General features: G+C 44.0%; 1 long non-coding RNA gene across 1 annotated transcript in view; it reads left to right on the forward strand.

Moving 5' to 3' along the window:
• LOC135386064 (uncharacterized) overlaps positions 1-27,353 on the forward strand; it is a 302,227-nt gene extending 274,874 nt beyond the window's left edge. The window contains exon 5 of the long non-coding RNA XR_010420579.1: positions 26,865-27,353. This is a non-coding gene — a long non-coding RNA (uncharacterized LOC135386064). The remainder of the gene's footprint in view (positions 1-26,864) is intronic.
• The last annotated feature ends 93 nt before the right edge of the window (positions 27,354-27,446 follow it).

Raw genomic sequence — 27,446 nt, forward strand, 5'->3', positions numbered from 1 at the left:
CTGGACGAGGTACACCGTACCCGCTGCGCGAACAGCAGAAAAGAAGCGCTCTGTGCGCCCTCCGCATACAAATCCATTTTGCTGCACACGGTTTTCTCGTTATTTAATTTTCAGACTGACGTGTCGGCGTGCTTACTTTATTGCGTGTTTTGTGTTTAATTTTATTTTCGACGTGACGGCTTAAACTTCAGTAGTGACAATTACAATCCGTCGTTACTCTGCTATTGGGGAGCGGCGCATAATCATTACAGAGCACTTGCTGAAGAAACTAAATGAAATTCGCCCGTTGGCGTTTTGACACTTGGGCATTTTGTGATGTCTCCCTGCAGTGCTAGCCTGAACAGCGACTAATGCAGGAGCAGTCTACCTCTATTTTTTAGGGAATAGCAAGCCTCTTGTATGGCTAACCTTTCCCCGTTTTTCTCCCTAAGCATTAAACATATTCGTCGCGGTATTGCCTCAGAGTGCACATCTATGATCGCAATCGAAGATCAGCGGACACCGCCTTAAAGCTCCAGCTTGGAGGCTGTGATTGAACAGAGATTTCGACAAGCCATAACGAAATAATAATCCCGTCACCTAAGAGACTACGTGCCACATGCACAGGAGATCACACCGATTGCATCTATACAATGACGTTGCAAATAAATTTCGTAAGAAACCATCCCTATACAGAGAAGACAGAACTATAATAACGAACATGATTTCCTACGCTGCTTTCCCTAGAAGTAAATTAGTTAGGGAAAGCGCGGCGACGCTAGGCCCTACGTGCTCAAGAACGGCTACTTGAGCACCAGTATAGAGAGGTAACAATAAGCATAAACTGCGAGAGAAAACACCGAAAAAACAGCAGACCAATGAAACTCCGGAAAGAGATTAAATAAATGGAGAGATCAATACATCACAAAATATGTGAACATACGAAAAGTCAAATAGGATGACGTTTTCATATAGGGAAAGGCAATGATTTGTTGATGTGATTGGTGCGGGATCAACACGTGTAACCGACGCCAACAACATCCACCACCACGGCATTTGGTCCGCTTCTTTTCATTTTATTTTTTTGCGAGCTGTAATGCAAAATAAGTTCACGGGATTCAATAACTATCCATCACAAGCATAGCAAACTGTGTTCGGGTTCATCTCCGTTCCAGACGCTCGCCTTCGAGTGCGTCGGATGGCCTCTCTAATGGCTGCCCTCCGCCATTTTTCTCTGCCTTTCGACATGGCGCGGAAGATCATTCGTCACTGTCAGTAGCGGCCTTAAAAATGCGTCTTTACCCGCGCATGCGCAGCGTCTCTCCCCCTTCTGTTTTCACTCTCGCCGATACGTGCAGGTCGTGCTACCTTTTATCGACGGAGCTGTCTCGATGCTCCCTGTGCGAATCCGCATCTGAGCATGCATTCGTAAGATAGTAAGTGGAAGATGATGGGAAAGGAGGAAGACCAGGCACGTCTCCTGCGCCCTTTCTCTTTTTCGTGTGCCCCTATAACTTATCTGCGAGACGTGCCAACACAAACGTGATTGATTATTACTCTGCACCGTGGTTTGCTTCTTAATTATAACTTTTTTTTCTTTTCCTTCCTCGCCTGTGGTGCTGCTTCTTGTTTTTCGAGAGTCTCGCGGGAGCAAAACTTCTTCTTTCTATGTGTTTACCAAAATTTTTGCTTCCTTCTTTGCGCATACATGTGTGCGAAGAAACCGGCGGTTTTCAGCGGACAGAAGGCACTCTGCGAGGGCAAGAGGAAGGGCCTATTACGGGCAGCATCTGCTGGACGCGCTCTGACGTCTGTAATTACCTTCGTAGAGCGCTTGTCTCAGCTGCTTGGTGTATCTTAGGCACTGAGGAGCATGTATATATCGACGCTCAAATAATTCAATGATATCACACGCGCGTAATATACGTGTGAGATCATGTACGTATACGAAATATAAGTGCAAACACAGTGGTGCCTTCACAGTTAAACGAGATAAAGGAGACACACATAAAGGAAACTGTATTATGCACTGAGATGTATAAAAATAATCGACAACGAAAAATATCGGACGCCTGAAAGTTGCTGCGTGCATGACTGGCGTACCTTTGTTAAATAAAAATCTTTTTCTTTTTTTTTGTAAAAATCGTTTCGAGCAGGTGCCTCTATATACCGTCAAAGATTTCCACAAGGCTATGAAGCCATAATGACAGAATTCCTGTGATATAGGATATGTGATATTTTACCTCTTAGGTATAGAGATACGTTGAAACAGGGAAACAAAAAAAAAAAGAAAAGAATAGACTGTAAAGGGGACCGCGACGAGGGAACCAGAACGTAATATTAAACGGTTAGGAACAACTAATGTTAATGTAAGCCCCGTTTCTAATAAGCCTTGGTTGCTTCTAAGCGTTTAACATGACATCTCCAGGAACATAGAGCGAAAGACAAACTCGCTGAAACGGTTATTATGCTGTCGTTATTGTTTTGCCTGTTATGAAGTCAAGTCCCTTCCTCACTACAAAATTACGACAGAGAAACTCACAGCCATCTGTCAGCAGCACCTTAATTTTATCCTTGCACTATTCATTTCTCTATTCACGAGCCGCATGGTCGGGTGGACACGTCATTCGTTCATTAGCGGTTACTCCAAGGTCACGCTGAAGAATGGATGGTTGGTTCGAATTCTTCCACCGGCTGTGCTGTCTCAACTTTCCGACAGATTTTCGAGACAGATGCCTGCACAACGCTGCGTGAAGTCGGCCCTGAACGCATACTATAATCCCGTCAGTCTACCACTCTTTCCTGCTGTCCCCTCATTCGTCCGTTTACGTATGTGCGCCACAGTTGCTTCGCGGTGCTAATATACAATTTAAAAAAAATTCTCAGTTTTCTTGATGTACCATCGAGCACGACGTCACTTGCCTCTCTTGAACGCAAATAGAATAGCTCGTTTTTATCTTGCTTACAACGCAAGCACGTTATCCCTGAGTGAGACTCGAGTAATGAATTTCCGGGCGCAACAAGACACGCAGGTATGGAACCGCTCTTGAACCTTAGCGTGCGTGGTTGGGGTTGGGACATTGATGCTGCTTCCACATTTATTTCGTTCAGGTTTTCAGCTTTTAGCGTTCTCCTACGCGCAATCTATATATGCGCTGGGGAAGGCTGCACGCTCAATGCAGGAACATCGTTATGTACTGTGCATGTGTGTGTGTGTGTAGGTTCCCCTCCCAATATATGCCTTGTGTTTCGGTCTGGACCATGCCACTGCATTCGTGATGGATGATGTGAAAACGTTGCTCCGAACACCCGCCCCCCTCTCTCCTTCCCCTCTCTCCAGGTGAAGTGGCGGCGCCTCGCTCTACCTGCATATTCCCAGCAGCTCCCCCCACGGAAGCCTCTAACTGTAGGCGCGCATCGTTTTTTTTTTTTTGTTTTTTTTGTTGTTGTTGTCAATTCCTAGGGGGTTACAACGGGGATGATTTAAATTCATTCAATTTCATCTCCTGCACGTTCGCCCCCTTCGTGTGTTTCTAGGGATGCTCTGCGGATATACGTATGTGCATTGGCTCCGAAATTGTGCGCCATGCCGTCGTAGCTCATGATTAAATGAAGTCTTAGGCTAAGTCCAGCTGCGGGAAAACAAAAAACTTCTATGCATACGATAGTCCTGCAATTTACTCGATATGCAGACGCCATTTCTGAGGTTATGACGACAGCATCCTCAGGTGCTACCCTGATCGGCCTTTCACCGTCGAGAAATTGTGAGGTGCTGACCAGCCGAGGTGCATGTTCAAATATTGCACGTATTGTGTGGTCCACAAGTGGAGCTGGACTTGCAGACCATACTTCGTCCACCCCATCATGTTTATTGCTTATTGGCACACCCAGTATAGCGCTGTACCCTGAATGTTTTCTTTAATCTGTAATTACTGTACTCTTTTCGTCCTACACCGTTATGCCATTTGATTGAATACCGCACATGTCAAGTTCATGAGACGCCATTGTTCTCTAGAGAAGGATACCATATTCTTTTGGAAGAGTTACATGGTTTCGTGGTTTAGGTTTTTAAGAAGTGAATAAAGACTTATAAGACTAAACGAACATGCAGCGCCTCAACTTGATCAAGAAAAAGCATTCATGCCCAATAGGCTCGTTGTTGTCCCCAAGGAAGACCTATATATGGACACAGGCTAATGCAATAGTCGTTTTTTTTTTCTTCTTTTTGTCAAAATCTCATTCGCGCTCGGCCCGTAACTCGCGGCGTGAAGAAATGCACAGGCGTGAGCTGTGACCACTTCTCAAGGCTGGCCCTGATGATTGGTTATGTACCTGGAAGCTTTGTTGTACCTGTGGACCGCGTTATTACGTAACGAAGCAGGGATGTAACTTGGGTGTCTCGTGCAACGTTTTCTATTGCTCTTTTTGGAACATGTCTTTCCCCTTCTGCTACCCGTGTTGGTGTCAAAAATGGCACCCGCACACGACCTGCTACCCGCAGAATATCGCAAATCGGAACCGCACCCGCAGGAAAGTATCCCGCGGGTATCCTGCAGGTAAATAGTGGTCACGCAGGACTTCACTGATAAGTGATGCGAATGCATTAGTACGTATACCACAGAGACTTGTGCCTCTATGCTTACATAAAACTCTGGAACACATGGGTAATTATTAATACCGGTTTCATGATACGCTATTGTTCGGCTTACTGTACATCGAAACCTATCAGTTGCTTCAAGAAAAAAAAAAGAAAAACGCGCAACTTGAACCAGCTAAAACTATCGACTTCTGGTTATACGCTATATGCCGATCAAAACAAATGGATCAAGTTGAAGGTAAACATATAGTTCAATTCAAGATTCTCCTCCTCACAGCAGGATGAGGCGAGAAAGAAAACAGCATGCTTGTACTTCACGCAAATAGACTTCGAAACGAAAATAAAAGAGAAAATAAATTTAGCAGTCAACAAACTTACTTGTAATCGTATATACAGCGGCGTGTCCACATGGAAGCAAAGAGAGGATGAACGTCTCTGCAGCAGGAGACAACGACCTGCAAAGAGGAAAAGGTGCGATTCAAAAACGCACGGGTTCACACCCCCAAGGTGTAGCTATTTCGGTATTCTAAAGTTTCTCACACGTCTACACGACCACGCGGCAAAATGTATGATACATCATTTTCCCTGACCCAGGAACAAAGCATGACGACCGTATATCCGTCCTTCGTTGCACTACATACGCCATCCGTGAAACGGCTTTCCATTATATGAATGCGAGGACCTCGACATATTCAATACCTTGGACCGGACATGTCTACTTTGTCAATAGGCTGAACGAAACGTTCTTTTTCCCTTTAAAGACTTTGCAAGCAGATCTCTGTGGGTTCACTTCATGACGTGCATCACTCTCACTCATCACGTCGTGTATGTAAATGTTACGCGCATATGAGGAGGTTCCTTCCTTTCTTGGCCTTTGTGGCTGTTATGTAAAGAGCGTAAAGTGCACAACATATGGGTTTGACCGAACACAATGAAGACGAATGTCTATACGATCTTCCAGCTGCTCATAAAAAGAATGACAATATTAATGGCTCGATATTAAAGAGTTTGAGTCATCTTCACATAACGTTCCACGTGCAATGGGATAGGTTACCGCACCACGGCGGTGAGACACCCCATCTCATCGTCATCATCTAATGTTGTTGTTCTTGTTTGAGTTTGAGTTTGAATATATAAAAGAGGGGAAGAAATTGAATTCGTCACTTGACGAATTCTGCTACTCCCACAAAGAACCCCTAAATGGATGAACTCCACAGAAAGGGATTACGTTCAAGGGAGAAGCTAACATATCAATGTGACTGGAATAGAGAGCATTGAACACGTATAATATCGAATTATTTTCACGTAATATAGATTGAGACTGATATTCCTTGAGGAAGCAACAGCTTGCGAGGCTCATATTTCGAAACTTATACAGAGTAGAAAAGAAACAACGCAAATACAACGTTGGAAAACCAAATGAAAACGCATCAAACTTTCGACCGAAACCGTATACCCAGTCCCGGCCAAGCTCTAACCCGCTGCTCCTGTCGGCCTGCTGCTATCACAGCCATAAGTTATTCACGTACTGAACCTGCTTCCGGAAGCCATTAATTTGAATTAAATTAAGGTTGATTGCGCCAGCTTCCTTCGGAGCCAAACCCGTGATAACGCGCAGCAACCACCCTCCCGCCTCATCTCTCTATCTTGCTAGAGATAGAACGCACGCACATAACACGCTGCTGTAGTTAGACAGGGGTTACATAACTGGGTCGCTGAGGTTCCCTCCCGTGGGAGAAGCGAAGCGAAGGTGTACAAAAGTAGAGTCTATGAAACCAATCTTGTTAGCCAAAATAATCGATGGGTCTGCCAGAGTGTTTTTTTTCTCGTCGTTGTCGACATCGAGAGTTATTTGTTTGCTGTTCGCAAGTACGTAAGCTTTGACGAGCGCTGTTTCAAAAGTTTTGAGATAGATTAATGTGTCTAGAGACTGTGGCACGAAATCGAATAGAGAGTTTCCCAACATTCTATAGAATGGAGGCTTGTGTGTTCAGCTTTATGGGTCCGTCCATGAATCCATGTGACGACTGGGAAAATGCTTCTCAGTGGGCAGGTGGTGCCACATCATTCAGGTGTGTCTGCTGCCATTGACGTTCACAAGCGACGCTATATAAAAGCTAGTTCCCGCTAAGATTTGATATCACCGTCTTTTTGTAATTTTTCGCTATATACAGTGAACCCTGGTTTATTATGACCATCGTCGTTCCCGAAAATTTTGGTCATAATGCGGAATTGTCATATCAACGGGGGGATTCGCAGATGTTGCACTGCATTGTTCCCCAGGAGTATGGTCGTAGAGCACATATGTCAGATCACCGCGGGTCATATTAACGAGGGTTCACATATCTCATTACTTGTCTCAAACCATTATTGCAGCGTTGCTTTATACACTCTGTAAGTTTCCAGTCCCGGAATGTTGTTTCTCACGAATGCCACATCACTGATACGCAGATGTTACTTAAAAGACGGGGACAATGTCTTATCTGCTTCAGGAAAATATTAGAAATTTTTGTACGCCTTATAATCGTTGCTTACGATTTATACCATACATGTCCGGGGTTCTATCTTCGCACATATAGCGCTGATACACTACAGCAGATTTTTAAATGTATTTCTTTGTCTGCTTTTAATACCGGGCTCTCCAAAATATCCCAAAGCCTATATTGTGCTCCGCTCTCATATATAGTTCATAAACATAATCGCATAAACGTGCACCATCCTTTGTGACGGAAAACAAATATCCCCTCTCCATCCCGTTGCCTGCCTAACTGTTTGAACCACCTGCATGCTGTCGCCCATTCGCTACTGTAACACTGAAAGTACCTGCGAATAAAGAATAAAAAGAAGGAAAAAAAACGTGAAGAGGAGGGACAGTGATTTTTCGAAGAAGCCAAGTTGCCGACAGGAAGAAAGCTCCTTTTTTGGCGGTTGCTCTTCTTTCCCCACCCAACGACAGAAGAGAGGAAAAGAGGCAGAACACACACACACAGACAGAGACTGACGCTGGCTGTGTGCGCACGCCAACCTGGCATTTAAGTTCCAAAAAACTTGGCTGGCGCCGCCGTCTCCCGAACAGCTCCCGTTGTTATTTTTGCGTGCGTGCCAACATGCTTCGTTGTCGCTGTGCAGTTCCATTAAAGTGCTTTGCTCCGCAAGCTTCGCGTTTTTGTTTGGCTGCACAATTCCCCGCTCGTGATTTCTCTTTTCCGTTCTTCTGTGATAGAATGAGAGAATGTTAAATAATATCGAAACGCTGCTCGTGCGAAAAATGAACAATTAAAAAACAAAAAAGAAAAGCAAAGACCTGCGAAGTTGTTTGCTCAAATAGCACATCTGCATGCCGAGGCCGTGTAGACGCGACGACAAAATAACTTCTATGTGTAAACACGCAGTGGAAGCACATTTATGTAAGGCGTATTTTGACATACATATACAAAAGGTAGCCGGTGCTTTAATAGGCCGCCGACCAGGCAGACATTTAAATGAAGGTATGAACAGAGCATAATCAGGAATGCTGGTATGCTACCTTTCCAAGGAATCTTTCTGCTGCTCCGTTGTGAGATTTAGAACGTCATTACTGTTGTTGAACAAATTTTTAAGAACGTACAAAAGCAACAACAGCTATGAGGTACTGCTTTGGAATTACTCGAATAACTTTGCGAGCACGAAATAAAGGAGTATACGTCGGCTTGTGGACAACATTTACATTTGGGAGGAGTTTGTTCTGTTGCACTACCATGAAGGTATTTATGTTAGGCCGAAACAACGAATTCTAGCAAGCTGGTCTACAGGCACTTCAAATTCTTGCTTGCTTTTCTCTTTTCTTGAAGAAATTTGTCTCGTGACTTTTATGAAACGTTGCAGGCATTTCGTCTCGTAACCGATTTCTACGCAGATTATCGTGCTTCAGAAAACGAAACAGAAAACGTCATATAGCTGCATGAAACGGCAGGGTCGGTGACTATAACCTGTAGCGCTGGTGCAAGGCAAGCAAGAAAAGACAGAAACGCAGACGACGGCGGATTTTCTGTTCAAAAGGGTTTTAAACCTGGTGAACGTATCCGCATTTCAATTGGCCGCGTAAACCGTCGGGGGTCCCGACAACACGCCCCCTGGTGGGAGGCTTGGGCGGCCATGTTGGGGGTCGAGGCGAGTTGTATGACGGCCGCCTTTGTTGAAAAATCGATTTCCACCTGCCGCGTCCCAATGCTGCCACCACTCCCCGAGGATCATTAGTTATCAAAGGCCAACGGCACGCTACCCAGTATGGGCACAGGATGCAGGGTTTCCGCACTTTTTAATTGCTTCACCGCGGGGCTCACGCAGACTTTGCTGTTGCTTAGCATGATGCTCCGGTAAAGTACATATAGAGAGAAGAAGAAGAAGAAGAAAAAAAGCGACAATAGTAATGTCGGGGATTCCAATGCACTGCACATGATCAAAATGCAATACACAAGCGACTCAAGCAACTAACGTGCCGATACCGTTTGCGAAAGTGGTCCGCGAGGGAACACTGCTCTGCAAACAAAAGCCCTTGAGGAAGATTTTCCATACGGAAAACAAGGAGACTTTCTGCGGAGAAAGGCTATTCGCTGAACATATCGAAGCAAATACAGATGTTCTAGCCATGTCACGTCGAGACTGGGAGGTACCCGGGTTCGAATACCGATGCCGGCTGTGCTGTCTGGGGTTTTTCCTGGGTTTTCCTCAGACGCTTTCAGACATATGTCGGCACAGTTTCCTTAGAAGTCGGCCCAGGACGCACATTCCCCCAGGGCGTCAGTCGTGACTTTACCCACCTCTGTGAGGCCGACAACGGCGAGCCCTTTCACCACCATCATCACCACCACCACCACCACCACCACCATCCTGCTGCACTGTCGGCAGCAATAGTTTTGCATCTGGCCTCACTTGTTGACATTGACGTATAGAAAATGGAGAGAATTCGGTCAGCGAGCGGGTTAAACGTTAAGCAAGATGACCTCATCTGGAAGGTCGGCAAAATAGTACATTTCCACGTATTTTTCCATAGCTGTGGGATCTTAATTGAGTAGGCGGATTAAGGATTTTCGCGACTCATCTAATCAGCAAACAATACGAGACGCCTTAAACATTGTGGTTATGATTTAGATTGATTGATGGACAAAAGAAAAAATATGATGCTAGAACTACAATTTATAGTTACTCCTTTCCAATCTATGATCGTCTTGACCATTCCAACAGCCGGTTGAATGGTGCGACTCCTACAACACGTGTGCACGTCTTCATCATGCAATATAATTACCAGACGCCGTCACTTGAGCTGCAGGCCTGAATACGACCTTCGCAGAACGTAACAAAGCATGCAAAACAGACAACGGATAATTCATGTGAGGTTACTATGTCATAAGTTCATAACATATGAGTGTGCTTAATGAATTCAATAAATGCATCGCACACTACCTTCGTGAATCAGCAGTCATGAGGTGTAAAGAATCTTATAGGTAAAAATTGTTAACCTTACACCCTCAGCACACTTGGCAATCACGGCGCATTAATACCACGTATTGCACGAGCATTAACCTTTATTTACGTCAGTTTGAAATATTACGGAACACGCGCCAATAGGAGACCACCTCCTTAGAAACCAATAACCTTCGCGCGCATTGAAAAGATATGGCGCCCTCCAATGGCGTCCCCCTGTGCTATTTCATCCATCATAGCAGACGTCACGCGACGCCTGAGCTTTGTCCGCACACCGCAAACCCGAATCCAAATATCCTGACCTCCCCTGTGCTTCTTATATATTATGTGCGACTCTCACACGAAGCATGCATAAAGAGTTTGACACGCTTGTGTGTACGATACGGCGATAAATTATGATTAAATCCTAGTTTTCTCCCGATAACTTTGTATTGAGGAGCTGGACGCGTTTTGTGCGGAGCGGGTTGAAGGAGTTATAATTCACGCGATTTGGAAGATAAAAACGGGAAATAATGACATTAACATAAGAAGCGAATTCCTATGTACAGCACTGTGTATAGATGAGTACACGGTGGCATGCCGTCCCGGTAATGTGCATGCGAATATTCCTTTATTCGGGGTTCCTTAAGACCTGCCGTCGAAGTCACTCGTCTTGCTGCCACATAAATCTTGGCAGGCAGATAAGATAATACTTGGCAGGTAAAATCGAGCCAAAACGTTGCAAAACAGAGCCTGACGTGAGTATGATTGTCCCTCCTTCGTTTAGGCCTCTGTGTAGGTGACATTCGAATTGTAAGTGGATTTTTTTTTTTTTTTTGCGTCTTCTGAGCACGAGTTGCACTTACCGCTTATACCACACGTAAAGCAGAAACATTTATACTGCCACGTATAATCTTTGAAGCGGCCACAATGAGCAGCGGGCGGGGAGGCGTGTAGTGGATCTCAGCCCGTCGCTCGACGCCTTCCCGTCCACTGCTCCGTGTGGTCGCTTCAAAGTGACAATACTTTAGTTAAGAGAGATTCATTCAAGTAAGCAGCGCAGTTCCACTTCGAGTGCGAATGAATTACGTGAGCCGTAAGCAACGAGATAGAGGGGGAATAGAGTGCGCAACCGCCTTGGTGTGGCTCCAAGCTTTGATGCCAGTAAGCGACCCTCTCCTTTCTCTCTCGCACTCCTCCTGTCAAGGCAAAAACGAACGAAGAGCGACCAGAAGGACCAATGAAACGCGAGCGCGCAACGCAAGTTGGGTTGAAGCGGTCGTGGGACATGCACGCTCGAGTTAGTGCAACTTTTTCTCCACGAAAACAATCAGCTGAATTCACTATAAAGTCGGTTCCTTATCAGGCAGCGCCAAAGGCCGGGTGCTAACACACGACGTTCCAAACTCCGCTATCTTTCGGCCTCAATGATTTCTCTGGTGGTCTTATTCATACATCTCGCTATCACACTGTTTGGTTATTGACTATCATGGTATCTCTTCCGCAGGCTTGGGAAAAATTGTTGGCAGCATTACGGAACCAACAAATGCCACGGAATTTTGAAGCGTGCAGTGCTGGAAAAAAGTTCGCGGAACACGCTCTATGGGCATTCCTTCCTGCGAGTGACACACTAGCAGCGAATGGGACCATACAGACATACAGACATGTGGCTAGGTAACCCAGTCATCTGTTTACTAGTCCGTACGGCACCATGCGCTTCTAGTTGTGTCACTCCGAGGAAGGAATACGCCGGAGCGTGTTCTGTAAACTTTTGTCCAGCACTGTACGTGCGCAAAGACGCTCACAGCATAAGTCCCTAATGTCCACCATTTGCAAAAGAGGCAAGATGAGGTCAACGTGGCGCAGGGTGGCTTCAAATATGGTTGCCGGTTTATTTCTCTATTACCCTCTCTATCTCGTTGGTCCAAAGAGGTTAGAGCTCATGAAAGTGAACAGGACTCTGCCTACGGGCAAGACCAACGTATCAACACATCGCACGTTGATTTGTATTGAGAGTCAGAATTACCTGCAACTGTTCGCATATACACTCTAAATCTTTTCACACCTTTAAAGGTGTAATAGCGTGCATGGCGCACGCCTTTTTAGGTGTAATTTTCGTAACACCATAATGGAGCACGGTTTCGCACAAATCTTCTTTACTCGAGTGTTGTCTGTCCTCCAAAAATTCAGTCTTGCAACATCTCAACATTGTTCAACAGTATTGTAGACACTTGCGCGTGCTCTATTATCGATAGCGATGCATATATGCATTAGCTCGTACCTACGATATCCAAGACATAATGAATGCAAGATTTGCACTGACACTTGATCTTTAGTAATGCTTTCCAAATTTTGTAAAATATCACCCTGGAGATGCAATGTTACGCAACCAGGTTGAATGTTCATAGCGCACACCTTTAAAGGAGTGAAAAAGTTTACAGTGTACCCTCACTCATTTGTCGCCAAAGCGGTATACAGGTCCTTCGCTGTTCTTGCGTTTACCTTATTTCCCTTCATTTTTCTTTCTATTACAAAGAATCGGACATATGTGTTCATTGATTTCCTACGAAAATACGTATATCGCATACGAGAATGTTCAATAATGGAACCGCATTATTATATATATAACATATATATATTATACAATATATAATGTATAATATATATATATTATTATATATATAACAGCAGAATTTGTCAATATTCAAAGTGTCAGGTACGGCTCGCGTCAAACTTAACTTGAACACCGCTCCAGCCCGCGAAGCGGGAAGAAAGCCACCCTGGCAGTCGGGACTGCCTCATAAATGTAAACACATGACCAAAACATCCTATACGCCGTTATTTCTACTAAGCACCACCAGGGTCCGTAGGACGGGATGGCGTTCAAGTTAACTCTGATGCGAGCCGTACATCTATAGGACACTTACTAAAGAATTGAAAGACGAGCACCACTTATGTCGAAATGATCATGCGCGCGCCAATATGTTGCAGGCTTTCATCCATCAACGGCGCTTCCCTTGCGTTAAACCATCCGGCAAAACCTGAGGCCTCGACAACATGATGTATCCAACTCGTATATCGAATTAACATTCGAAACATTTACACCATACAATGTCACACTTCCATTTCCCGCAGAGAGGCGTTTCCTGATTCAAAAGGTATATCCCTTCGCGCTCAACTAATTTGCAGCGAACTCGCCGTGTGCCCCAGCCGCCGAAACAGTGCAAACACAGAACGGAATGAGGGAACTGTGACTGAGTGCGAGTGAAAAGCAAAGAAAAAAAGTTAATTTCGTGGTTCATTTAAAATTCTTCCCTTCACTTTCCCCTCTTCACAACGTTCGTTGGCTTCAGGAGCACAACTACCGAAGACTGAAGCGGAAAATCAATTCCCTCGGTTTAAACCTGAGCTGCTCTCCTTCTTTTTCATTCGTACACTTTCAAGCCGCAGTTTGGACTCCTCGTTTATGCTTGATTTGCATCCGATGTTCTCTTTTTTTTTCTGTTTCTACGTGCACGTACACACAGATATCGCGCACGGTATAAGCCGGGTTCACCCGTCGTAAACGAACGTTTCATGCAGAAGAATTATGAAAGAAGGCAACGAGAAAGCAGGCATAGCGTGCGTATCTTCGCTAAGATTCTGCTTTGCTATATACGGTGCCCTTACCACAGGGTTGCGTTGTTTGATGATTTTTCCTGCTGGAAATTGATCGCTGCGCGGAAACGCTCCACAAAAATCGGATTTCGAGAGTCCTCTACTTCTCTCATTTCTTTCGTATCTTCGCAGCCGGTCTCTCTTTTTCTTTTTTGTCTTTCTTTTACTTTATTTTTTAGGCTGCTTATCTCGGCAATTGTACTTTCATTTGTGTGCCTACGATACTGTTCCATCTTCCTCTCTTTTTTTCGTCACTATATATACAAAGCAGGTCGATGTGAAATTCCAATTCGTCGCCCCTTTGACCACCACTCTCGTTCTGTCGCTGCACCATCTGTTTCGAGAGACTTTGCCAACCCAAGCATCGGCCGTGGAAGCATTTGTCGAATCGGAAATGACAGCGACACCCACGCACAATGGTACGGCGTTCATTTCGATATGCAGGTAGACACACTCACTTTCAGATATGAAGTAAATCATTCTCTGAAATGGAACCAGGTCATTTCAGTCTTACCAATACAAAACTTCCTTGTCCAGAACGCGACAATAGATTCCGCTTAGCATTGTATTCCAATTATTTGACCTGCCTGCAAACTGCCGAGGCTTATTTCGAATGAAAATTACGATATAGCTTATTCAGCTACCTAATTTACCCGGGAAACAGGGAGAGAGAGAGAGAGAGAGAGATTGAAGTAGCACGATGTCCCGCGGCAGTTAAACGCGGCAGTTAAGTACAGGGGTAACTGTATCTCCTACAGTGTAACTATGGTGCGATGGCTCGCGATGTCCATTTCAGAAAGAGACATGTGCGTCAGAAAAGAAGCCATACAGATTAGGAAGGTGTACATGGAGGCAAAGCCATTTGATGTCCCGCTTTCCTCGTGAGATGCTTCGTAACCTCTAGGAGTGTCATTCCTTTACTCTGAAATGCGACAGCTAAGAGCACACTCGGTGCATCAGTCGCCTTTGGTCCCTTAGCTGCTCATATATCGCGTTCATAGCATCGCATTCAGTGGTGACGTAGCACTCGTGTAAAGTCCGTACTAAAAGCGTGTAAAGTTTCACCTCTTTTTTTCTTTTCAAACAAACAAAGTCGGTAGTTATGCAATGTGAGCTGCAAAGTCACACCAGCAGTTGGTGAGGCTCCATTCATTCCGTTGTGGGAATTACGTTCTATCCTGTCTCGTACCGTATATATAGGTAACTCTATGCTTAAAGATATAGCTGGCGTAGTACAGGGTGGTTTAGAGATGTGGATATGTAAATAAAAGGCCAAGCGAGCCTAATATAGGTTTCGGAAACACTATATCATTCGCATCCCTCGACTTCGAATTCCGGCGAGTAACGCAGTCTCAACATATCTAACAAGAATGGACCATTCTTCTGTGGCTAATATCAAAACCGGGCATCCGAAGATCCTTTTGAAGTAAAAGTAAATAAAATGAAATAAATACAACTTATCGATAGCTAATCTTTGAGTTTGGTGCAATACAAATGAGCAAGTCCTCTAATCTCGACGGTATTATGGATACAATTACCGTAATTTCACGCGTATATGGCGCACCGCAGATAAGCCGCAGAACGCGTTTTTTGGGACGTTTTGAAAATTTTCTGGCAGATAAGCCGCACCCGCAGATAAGCCGCGGGCAATACGAGACGACTGATTTGTGCGACAAAGGAGACCATAGAGAAGGCCATAAACCATGTGGTCCATACTCCGGGATCGGCACAGTGTACAACAGAGGAGGTCAGTTCTGGAGTTCTACCAAGATCGGATTGTGCCCTTGTCGGGTGTTTTTCGTGGGCTGATGGGTCAGTGATCTTCCAGAAGGCGTGAATCACTGTCACCACTTTCCTTAAAGCTGCTTGGGGGGATGCACCAGGAAGATCAATCTACTCGAATGTGGACCCATCCCTGTTACGCACTGTTCGTGCATCGGCAGGGCAGTGCTGTTCCAGAGACACTGTCGGCCCTTTCGTTAAAATCGGCGTATGGGGAAAATACCAGGAAAAAATAGTCATCAGATAAGCCGCACCGGTGGATAAGCCGCAGGGCGCCCGTGAGAAAAAAAAATCGCGCATAAGCCGCGGCTAATACGCGTGAAAATACGGTACGTCTGAGTGTGAGCAATTGTAGTTCACTTCACTGAGAGTAACTTTCCTCTTTTATTTTTGTATCGTATTCATTTTTGTATACATTTTTCTTTTTCTTTTCAGTAATTTTAGGGAGCTTTTTTATTTTTTGTTGGTATTGGTATGTACACTCCTGATATTTATTATCGATGGCAATACTGAAGTAAGAATTTTGAAGGTTGAAATGCGCGTGCATTCGATATCCATGCCGATAAACCTATTAAAGAGCACCGATGAAGCCCCTCGAGCAACATTCTGTTTATCGTTGGGACAAAAGACGCCAGCATCAAAATTAATGGACACGAGTTCGCATCATTAATCAAGGAACTATGACGTTATCTTCGCCTAAGACGCGCCGGAATGTTGATGCCACGATGCCCCATGAATATGAGATTGAGTCTTCTTTGTTATTTTATATCCCCGCATGGGCAACGTTATCCAACCTAATGCGGCTTCTTCTTCGTTACAAGTTACAAGCTTGCCCGTGTCTTTTCGTGGCTTTCGAGGGCGAAGTGCGTTTTGGAGTATATAGGGACGATTGAAGAAAAAACGACGTAGCACTGACACAAAATTTGTGTGTGGGGGGGGGGGGATATGTTTATTATAAAAAATAGGAGGGAAAGGTTAGCCACCGCTATGGCGGCTTGCTATTCCCAGGAGGGAAAGGGAAAAATAAAGACAAACGAAAAGAAAAACAAACAAACAAAAAGGAAAACAAACAAACAAACAAAGATGAAAACAAACACGAAACTGGTCACAGTTCACCCAGAAGCCCACAGGTCCGCAGAAACTGAACAAGTGCAAAATTTGGGCTTCTTCCTTGTATCTATGTCGTTCTGACAGTGTGCTGTCATAATGTTAATCGTACACATAACATGGTGGCGGCACGTTGAATAAAATTGCGTGCCGACAAATTAGACGGCAGGCCTTGTAAGCTATCCCAAGACAACTGTACACATGAGTTATCCAAGACGGGGGTTTGTAATGAAGCTACAACGAATGAAGAGAGTGTTTGGGAGTTCGTGGGCTATATGTTATGCGTTGGAGGGCGTAATATACTTTAACAATTCATATAGCGATTGTCATTTGATCCATTTCTTAATAAGCGTGAAAAGTTAGATCGCAAGAACGCCCCCGTCTTCATAATCCAATGGCCTATATACACGTATATACTGAAGCCTGATGTCGGGCGGCCGTCCCGACCTGAGCTAGGCTTTTCCTTCAATCGACCTTCACCGGGTTCCTGGAAATGGCCTGTACATACTGCTTGTTAAGGAGTATATAATGGCGGAGCTGCCCGGTTATACAATTTTTTTTTAATTGATTTTGCTGTTCGTTTAAAATTTTGAAACATGACTTGCAGTTCTTCTTGCAAACATAAAATTATTTTTAAAAAGTAAACGTCTCAGACGCAAGAACTGGTCAATAAAATGGAAGAATAAAGTATTGACAACGTATTCAATTCAATTCAATATCATGTTCATGGGGCCCGCGAACAGCCGTCGTCTGAACAACAGTGCGCCGCACTATAGAAACAAAACCATGAATGATACATGAACAACATCAACCAAGCATCGCTGCAAGCATGACTATATGATTATGTTCCTAACAATCCTAATAGCAGATGAGAAACCTCTATCTTACAAAGATGAACTTCAAAGTATATGTGAAAGAGCTACTTTTAATTTTGCATAATATACTCTTCATTTCATAATAATATTACAACATATACATTTCGTAGAATATTTTTTTCATGACTAACCAAAACAAATCGAGAAGAATTTTGACACGATTTTTAAGCATCAAACGAAAGTGTCCGTGTTTACCCTTTCTGAGCTCATGTTCATGTTCATGGAAGAAATACGGTTCACTTCTTCTTCGTGCATGGACATTGCAGTGTTTCGCAGCATAGTAATTCCAACCATTCAGCGGGTTTATTGCCGTGCTGTCATATAGGCAGTTCTCCTAAACTTGATGACAGTTCACAAAGACTGTCTGTTTGTGGTAGATTGGTTGTGACGTTCTATTATCGAGCTCTCTGCATGTTGCTCCTAGGTGATCGTGCACACCGCAGCGGTGCCGCGGGATTCGAAACCGGTTCACCTCCCAGTATCAGCATAAACGACGCTGTTGTAAGGGCACCAGGAAAAGAAGAGAGAAAAAAAAAAAGTTTCCGTGTCATGTGTTCGAACACCGTGACGTACATCGTGACGTATGCGGTGTGCACGTGCAGGTATGGTTGGGAATTGACTTTGTTGATTTTGCGCGGCAGCTCTGTTTACATGTTTTCGGCACCGATGCTATAACGAAAGGAAACTATGTTATTTTACCATAACTTGTCACGGCATTCAATGCAGGACAATTACATCATTTCGCCTTTTGTCCGTTTTCCGATTCCCTATGAACGAGGTAGCATGCCATGTGACTTGCGAGGATCGCGACCAGACAATTGTCTTCCTTAATGGTATGGTGCACACTATTAAAAGACAGATCGGGAACGCGACACACTATTTGCCTATAAGCTTGACACGTGACTCATCATATGCTTTCCAGCCAATGACTCCTGCAAATGGTAATGCCGCTGCGTATACAGTATCATTGCAACGCACAACACATGAATGTATTCCATCTCTCTAATTACACCAGTATTGATTTGCGCTCCGGCACGCAAAAGCGTGCTCGGATGCTATATACGTGCGTACTACGACAACGTTTTCGGTATTGTCTAAATACGTTAGCATGCTGCTGTGCGATTATTTGTGTATTACCGGTCGTCTGCTATACAAATGCATTTCAGCTGCGCACAAGGTGCCGAAAATTTATGTTATATTTGTATTAGTTATGTTATACGTTGTATTCTGTCTGTGTACAACTGTATATCGGTTTGTGATGATTTGATCAATTTGGATGCAACAGCTCTTTCACACGGCCCCATGTTTCCATACGGTATCATGGTCCTTGTATATATGAAGTGCCTTTATATATAAAGTGCGCATATACGACGCTAGTCACCACTTTCTTCAGTTTCAGTGAAACTGTTTCACCAGCAAGCGGTTTCGGCTGTGTTTCGGTACCAAAATTAGGTTCCAGTTACTGGTTAAAGCCGGTTCAGTACTGCTCCAAGACATACTGCTGTCGTGCGCATGTCCAAGTCATTAGAGAGTTGAATGAAGTAGAATCTTCATCATCATCATCTCAACCAAAGTAAAGAGAGCGGCACAGTGACGTATCCACTTGAAGGGCTGTGTCAGGGCTGTGTGTAACAATTAATGTTGAAACGACAGAAGAAAGAAGACAGAGCGAAAGGCCAATATTGAACCAAGATTGGAACAATATTGGTTCAGTATTGCCAATATCGGTCCAATATTGGGCCACGCTGTTGTGCTGCTTGGGCAGTTATGGTCTTCCCTCGTGCACACTAAACATAACGGTCTTAATCAGTTAATCGCTACAAAGACCCCTAATTATAGTCCTCTATGGACCGCTTATTGTGTACACGGTAAAGCAAAAACGGACTGTTCCAATTTCGGGAGCGTGTGAAAAACAAGAATTGGGGAAATACGCTGGAGAAACCTTCTCAGACAATCTGCATGTCCTGCATAACTCGCTTGTGCTCTTTTGATAAGTCGTAAAACTCAACAACACCGGGAGATGAAATCATGCTGTAGCAGTAGATTGAGCACGAACTGAAAAATAAATTTTGGATGACGACGCGTTTCAACCGCTCTCTTACTGCGCTATCCTTGTGCGGGCTGCATCATCCATACACCAAATGTATGTTTACTTGCAATCGTTACATACATTTCCTCCTATTGAATAAATAAATAGGGGAAAACAAACATTACGCATGCCAGTACACAAGTATCGTTTGGCTTTGCTTAGGCAAGGCCGCGATTTACACGATGCGCCATAAGAGGTGGCGGCTTGATTTACGGAGGCGAGGCTGAGTCCGCCCAAAAAGAGCAATACATTTATTTTTGCTTTAGCCACCGACCCGCGCGCGCGAAGGAACACATACTTCCGCATGCATATACGTTACTGGGAGCGGCATAAAGCATATTTTCCGTCAGGTATATATTTATGTCGGCATATAAATGCAGATGTAACGCAGCAACGGATGCGCCCAGCGTGCTATTGTAGGAGAGAGATATCACCTGGGGCTCGCGCGGTGCATCATCTAAAATTAAAATTAAAAATTTCCTCCGAACGGGGAGTGTAGAGCATATGTGTTTTGTGGCGCATTTTAGCCCGGTACAAATGTATGAGAGCAAATATGCATCATAGGGCAAGTTTCCACGAAAATGTGCAATGTGACGATAACTATGAAATGGGATTTGTTGTCTGCGAAAGGTAAGCTGGGGAGAAAACAATGGAATTACTTGAGGGAAATGGAAATTGAGGAAGATCCTTTCTTAAGGTGAATGCTAACGTCCCGATAAGATACGATAAAGGCTGGTTCTGACGTTCCAAGCCGTCTGCCTATACTCTGGTTTCTCGAAATGCCTGGCCGTAGTTTCCTTCAAATTTATTACGCTAGGACGCTAATATGCGTCGACGAATTATTTATTCAAGATATGAATATGTAATGATTTACAAGGCCGACCTGCGGCATGTATTTGAATATTTGAATTATTAAGTATATTATGCATGATGATCTATGCGGCTGCCCAAAAATTATTCATTGATTATGATGAGCCCATTCGAGACATCCATTCTGCATGTCTCGACATCACTGTGTGCAGTGTGTGCAGCAGTGTGTGGAGTATAGTAAAGGATAATGTATGTCCCGTTTCCCACTAGACCAGTGTTTCTCAAACTTTTCCAATATGTGACCCCTATTAGTATAGTACCAAACGTACCATGCCCCCCCCCCCCCCCTCTTAATAATCCTTCTGAAAATCTACTTTTTTCAATGACGTTGATACATTTACATTTTAATTCATTTAAAAGACATTAACCGCAGCAAAGAGAGCTAGCAAAAATGCTTATTAATGTTTTTGAACAAGGTTTATTTAATCATGTATTTTAATTAGAAAGATGTATTTGCTTTCACAAGCGAATGAATACGGTCTGTGTGGCTCAAGCCACATCACATGTCTGCTCAGCATCCAACCTGCTTCTGGAATTTGATTTGATTACTAGGAGAGTCAAGAAACCACTTTCACAGACGTAAGTTGATGAGAAAAGAAGGATAATTTTTAGAGCGAATTTGCTGGCCTTGGTGGGAAAGCGGAATGGATCTTGGCTCAGCAATTAGAGTTGCTCAACTGTTATTATTCCTGGAGCTCCTCTTTGGCTGCGGTGTTGTTGATGAGTTCCAAGAATTCCTCTTGTATGTCAGCAGGAAGATGGCAAACAGAGCATCGGCCTCCATATATATATATATGCTTGTATGACTCTTAAAGAAAATGGCGTTGAAAGAATATGGGCACCGAGACTGAAAATTCATCCCGTTCATCAGTCCCGTTTACATGATCATATACGACACAGGCGGAGTACAGGACATTATCTGTTTCAGAAACCCAGTATTGGCTGCCCTGTCTGGAACTTCCATCCACTAGCTTACTACAGATCTGATCTATTTCGTAGGAAGACCGTTTCTGACGAACTAACCCCTCAAGATACACCCTGCCTTATACAACAAGCACCGCACTGTTCCCGCCTACATTACCCCGTTTTTTCACACCCGACCCTAACCCCTAATGAGATTAAATACAATACCGAAAAGATGCTGATCTATATAATTGAAAAGATTTCCCATCCCATCTCATCTCAAATTTTATTTGCCCACGAACGGCGTTACGCCTTTGTAATGATGCACAAACAACTGACTCCATTGTCCGACACGTCCCTCCTGCGCAAGTGGAACTGAAATTGGGTGAACGCATGTTTTGACGCTCACGAGCACCAGGCGGTCATTCGGAATCGACCGTGTAGGGTCGCCAAAGGTATCGGATCTCTGTTTGGCCCCCGCGATCCTACCAGCCAATGGGGAGCCGCGGAAGGGGGAGGCCTTGAATTTTCCAAATGGAACTGACAGCCGTGAATGATGGATCGCTCCCTGGCGACTAGGTCCATAGCGAGTAGGGGAGAAGGTAGCGGAATGCACAAGATGGACAGGCAACGAATTACATGCGGGCCTGACTCACGTTCTACTCTGCGGAGTTACACTCGAGCTCCCCGAGAGCGGTATTGGCCATTACAACGGGTAACCATGTTCAGGAGACGACGAAGCAACAATAGGTTTCAAGAGAATAATATATACTAATGCTCAACCGTCGTATCATATTTACAGGGTAATTTACGTATTATTCGCATAATATGACATCCATAAGATGTGACTTTTCGGGATACTATAGAACACTTTGTGTAGCCTACAAATGTTACACCTTCGAGTCGCGTAGCATTGTAAAGCATTTGTGCGATCCCCCATCGCACAGTATATGCTACGCATATAATCATGCATTTTGTGTAAAGGTCATAGGGGGCCCACAGCGCATGTGGCGAATTTTCCCGTTCATTATGATTAATTTATCGGTTGTTGTTGTTGTTGTCGCGACGTAACGCCAGGAATTATTGTTTTGTATAACGATCTTGAATATACAGCTCTGGAAAGTATTCATATTTTCATTCCCCTCAGACACATAAATTAATTGAAAAGTTTTACAGTACTGACCCGATAGAAAAGAGAAATATAAATGGCATTGTCTGTGTACGCATTACATTATAGTGAGCGTTAGTAGACCGTTGATAATCTGGCTTCCGAAGTACAGTGTACCGAAGTACCGAACTACCGCACCCAATCAATTGATAAGATTCTGGGTCATGCACACTGCCATTGGTTCCGGTAGGTATGGTAGCTTCACGATGACGTTGTCAACAGTCTGATAACACTCTCTGTTGTCTCACGTGTATTCTCCGCAAAATCCGGTATACAGGTCTCGGGAATTTCAAAGATATAGTATAGCGTCTGAGAACATGCATTTCCATTTCGCTCAATTGAGAATAAAATGTTGCTTCGAGACGCTCAAAATTTTGGTATACAGAGTCGACTGAAAATGAAAACCAATAAAAAAAACAATGTACTAACTACTAAGGCACAACTTTATTTTGCTGATGATGCGCCAATGTTAGTGTACTACGGCATAGAGGTATAGATACCGCACTGTCCCCTCTTCACGCTTGCTGAGCAAGCATGCGGCACACAAAACATGTTAATACGACGTTACATTAAATTTTCACCAAACAAAACGATCCAGGAAGTATCAACGTGCACACTAGATTACGGGAAAGCAACATGATGGATTAGAGCTCCTTTAGGAGATGGGTAAAACAGACACTACCACCGCATGGGCGCTTTTGCGGGCTGAAAGCTTATGAAAGCTGAAAGCTGAAACATGGTTAATCCGGATAATGTTCGCGCATCATCACCACATTTGTTGCTTCACTCACGAAATTGTTCCATCGTAAAAATCTATCCACGCATTACGTGCGGGCGCAGATCACACCATGCGTGGCTTGGTTCTCTTGGCAAAACTATACTTTTTGTCTGATATTTTATATCTTTTATCTTATATGTACATTTAACATTGCTGGTCAAGTGCTAGTTTGTGGCTTGTGTCGTACCGCAATCAGGCAGAAAACGCTCTTTGCATGCGAAAGGCGCAATACCATGTCGCGGATGAACTATTTATGCTCCGATTTTGGTATCTTTTTCTTCTTTTTTTTTCTTTTTTCGTTGTTGAGAGGGAAGGCACAATGATTTTAGGAAGCCCACCACAATTCGCAGTTGTAAACGTCAAAATAGCCTTACCAGCGCACATGAAAGAATCCTCGGCAAATCAGTCGTTATACGCTGCCTCTCAGTCCGTGTCCCGACACCTGATTGGTGGAAATAAAATGAAAGATTAAATTAAATGAACGGCACGATGACATGAACGTAAATGTGCGACAGCTGGTTCTTTTGTTTTATTTGTCTCGTTTATGTTATCACACATCGGGTCACTGCATCACTACGCAGTCTGTGTTTTGCGCGCAAACCACGTGATATTTCAACCACTAAAAGGGAGATGTACAATAAAAAAGATGGGAATTCCAAGTTTGAGGGGGGTTCTGCGTATTCAACTGACATATATTATGCCCCTCAACCCCCATCGCCCACAATCTGCGAGAAGAACGAACAACAGGTTGAAGACCTATAGCCTCACTGGTCGGTTTGTGCCCGTACTTTCGTCCGGCAGTAAACTGTATAGCGTTACATGCGATTAAAAAAACTCGTACGCACTCTATGATGAACGTGTGTAGCTAGCTGTTTTCGAGGCCCTTCTCCCACATCAAATGCCTTAAATTTAGTGCTCGGAAATTATTCACGAGTATGTGTCTGGCCTATATTCGCTGATCGGCTGATCAGCCGTTCCAACTTAACGTCGTTCGGGGATCTATCACGGCCTCATCGGGGTCTATAGACCTCACACCTGCGCGTGTGACAGGATCGTATGCCCGTTCACCTCGCAGTCATTACAGCTAACCAGTATGTGGTCCTGTGCTTACATGTCATCAATATATTTTGCGCAGTACCGACGAAATTTTATTTTTACACTGCAAGGGATCGTAATTTTAATGTTTTGCGACGCAGAAGCCATTAGATATGAAATATACTGCATTATTCACCACGGTCTACGTTATATACATGCTCGCATGCCTAGTCTACTTATCAAGAAGTATCCAGAATGAATTTATACCTAAAAGTAGAAGGAATCTTCTAAATTTGAAACTCCCCCTCTCCCATCCCATCCAGGTACTCAGCTTCGGAAACCACACTTTTAGCCCTGCGCTGTTTCCTTCGTCGGAAATATTTTTTGATATCTGCTTTGGATATAGCAAAGAGCCATCTCGTCATGTTCGATTGTTCCCGAACATCCTGAAATCTTTTTGCCTTACGGTTTCATGTTTCGAACAGGCGAAAAAAGTCACTGGAGAAACGAACCGATGACTGAAAAATTGTGAAAACAAAATAAAAAATAATTCAAAATGAAGTTGAAAGGGAAAATTATTTTAGGGTGTTTCGGACAGTGCGAACTGCGCTTTGCTATATGTGTGTTGTTTCCGAAGGGGAGTAATCCGGACGGCGACTAAGCTTCAAATTGATATTTTACTTTTTAAGAAAATCAATCCGTTTGGATACATTTTGGTCACTCCTTGTGCACCGTCGACACTGCGGCTCTCCGGGCAAAAAGGAAAAGACACGAAACACTGTAGCGTAGTTGTATGTCAGCTTTCAAAAACCTTTCTTTTCCCGTGGAAAAGCTCACAAATCATCTCCGTGGCCGCGTAGAAAGCATCAGCACCGTTTCGCTAATAAGAAACCTAAAAAAAAGAAGAAAAAGATATGCGCGCGTTTCCCAGATACATTTTTGTTCTATTGTAAGACGTGCATAGGAAGAGACGGCCATAAACAGCTCTCGACGCGGCTTCGTACAACAGAGGCTACCCGCAAGTGTCACATAAATCAGAAGCGGATGCTCCCTCCCCCAAGTGGCGTAGACGATAAAGCAGAGGGAAAGAGAAGGAGGAGAAGAAAAAAAGAGTGCAGAAATAGCCGTAAATACTCGTAATGAGCCCCCTTTCGCCTCATTCCGGTTCTCGCCTCAAAAGAAGTCGTGGAAGAAATTCCTCCGTTTCCTACTGGGAATCTGGAATCGCTGACAATAACAAATGGCCCTTGATTTATAACCGGTTTTGTCTCTCAAACCAAGAAGGAAGCCACGAACTTCCAGATTCTGTGACCGGCCGTGGCGGTGGAACACGTGCCGATCCCAATAACAAAATATTTAATAAATATAAAAAATAATTTATAAAATATTTATATATAACATATATATTATGCAGGGAAAAAAGCCATTAAATGAACAAATAAATCATACTAGATGTGTTTGTAATTCAAACTTACAGACTAACATGGCTTCTATATATATATTATATATATAGTGAAGAAAAATAGCATAGGCTCTTTGGCTGCACGTTGAACATATGTTTATAAGTCCCACACGTCGCCACACCAGCATTGGACAGCTGTTTCGGCCGGAGTTCTCACCCTGACGGGAGGATATCACGTTCCACGCGACCTTCCGACGCCACTCGCTCAAACGTCGCCCACCTACGCATTGCTGATGAAGGCCCAATAAGGCCGAAACAGCTGTCCAATGCTGGTGTGGCGACGTGTGGGACTTATAAACATATATTATATATATATATATATATATATATATATAATATGTTAAAAATATATAATCTTTTTTTTTTTCCTGAAACAGAAGTTATGGTTAGCCGCGCCTTTGACTGCAAGAAAATTTAAATGATAATGTATAACGCTTGTTATTTACTGTAGCCTGTCACTTTCTCCACTTCTTCGCCTGTCTTAAGCAAGTTCCGCACTTATACGCATAACACAATTCCGGTTAGTGCCTAAGGAATACGACGAATGCTCCAGACGCGACGCTGCATATATGGACAACATAGATGTAATTCCCACTTCATGTAACATTACCTATGATAATAATTCCAGGTGTGGCGAGACAACATGATAGATGATAGATTCCATAGATGCATGTCTGTGGATCCATTTTGCGTCTAACGACCCCACTGCTCGTGTCATCCGAAAAAAAGAAAAAAAGAACGAACGTATGCATCCAGCTTCAGGCGTTATGTTCTAACTTCCCATTTGTCTGCATGTATTATCAACCGAAAGGATAGTGGATTGCTGATATTTTCTGCACAACAATCAATAACCGCCGAACAGGCTATTTCCTGAAGAAAGGTTAGACTGCGTTTCGCAACTTGCAACCTCTCTTCCAATCAGAGGAGCCCAACAACGCTCGCGTCCGCCACTGGCAACCCTGTGCGGGGTGATCGATCATCCCGCGTCTGTGTACTTGGCAATTTATTTTTGTCTTCCCGCGTCTATACGCTCCGAGTATCATGGCTGTTCCCTCATTATTTTATTTATATTTTTGACGGCTTCTCCCATCCTGAGCAAGTTGTGTTGTTTTGTTCGCAGGCTGCCCGGCAGGAACACCCGGGACACCGCCGCTGTGCAGAGACGTGCGTGCAAGAGGGCGCTGCTGACGCACCAAAGGGATTCCCATGACATGACAAATTCCTGTTCGATTCGCCGCTCCTGTAATCCCTCATCCTTTCGTCTCACCTCGCTGCAAGTGTCTTCGATCAAAGGGAAGACGTTCCCTCGACTGGTTTGCTCTGCCATCGCTGAATTATGGCCACCACGTTTTGCGAATGTACCCGGATGTTTCTTGGACAGCAGGGACTTCGCCTTTTTCTTCTTCTTCTTCTTCTTTTCCGACGGGTTTTTGCGATGCTGGTTTCCCTCAAAGGTGTTCCTTTTTTGCGATCACAAAGAGCTTGGTCTCCGACGACAAACCTGACGCGGTCTTCCGTAGTGTCCGTACCTTGTGGATACATGCACAGCGGTGTCTGTTTCTTTTTTATTTACGTTTTGCTACTTTAAAAAGAGAATGGTTCGCCCGTATTTGTTATGGCTTCCAGTCACATGTGCAGCGGTGCCACCAACCCATTCTTTACACACAACTCTTTGAGGGTACAAGGGTACAAGGGTGCTGGG

This window comes from Ornithodoros turicata, chromosome 2 (genome assembly GCF_037126465.1).
Source record: "Ornithodoros turicata isolate Travis chromosome 2, ASM3712646v1, whole genome shotgun sequence".
Classification (NCBI taxonomy): domain Eukaryota; kingdom Metazoa; phylum Arthropoda; class Arachnida; order Ixodida; family Argasidae; genus Ornithodoros; species Ornithodoros turicata.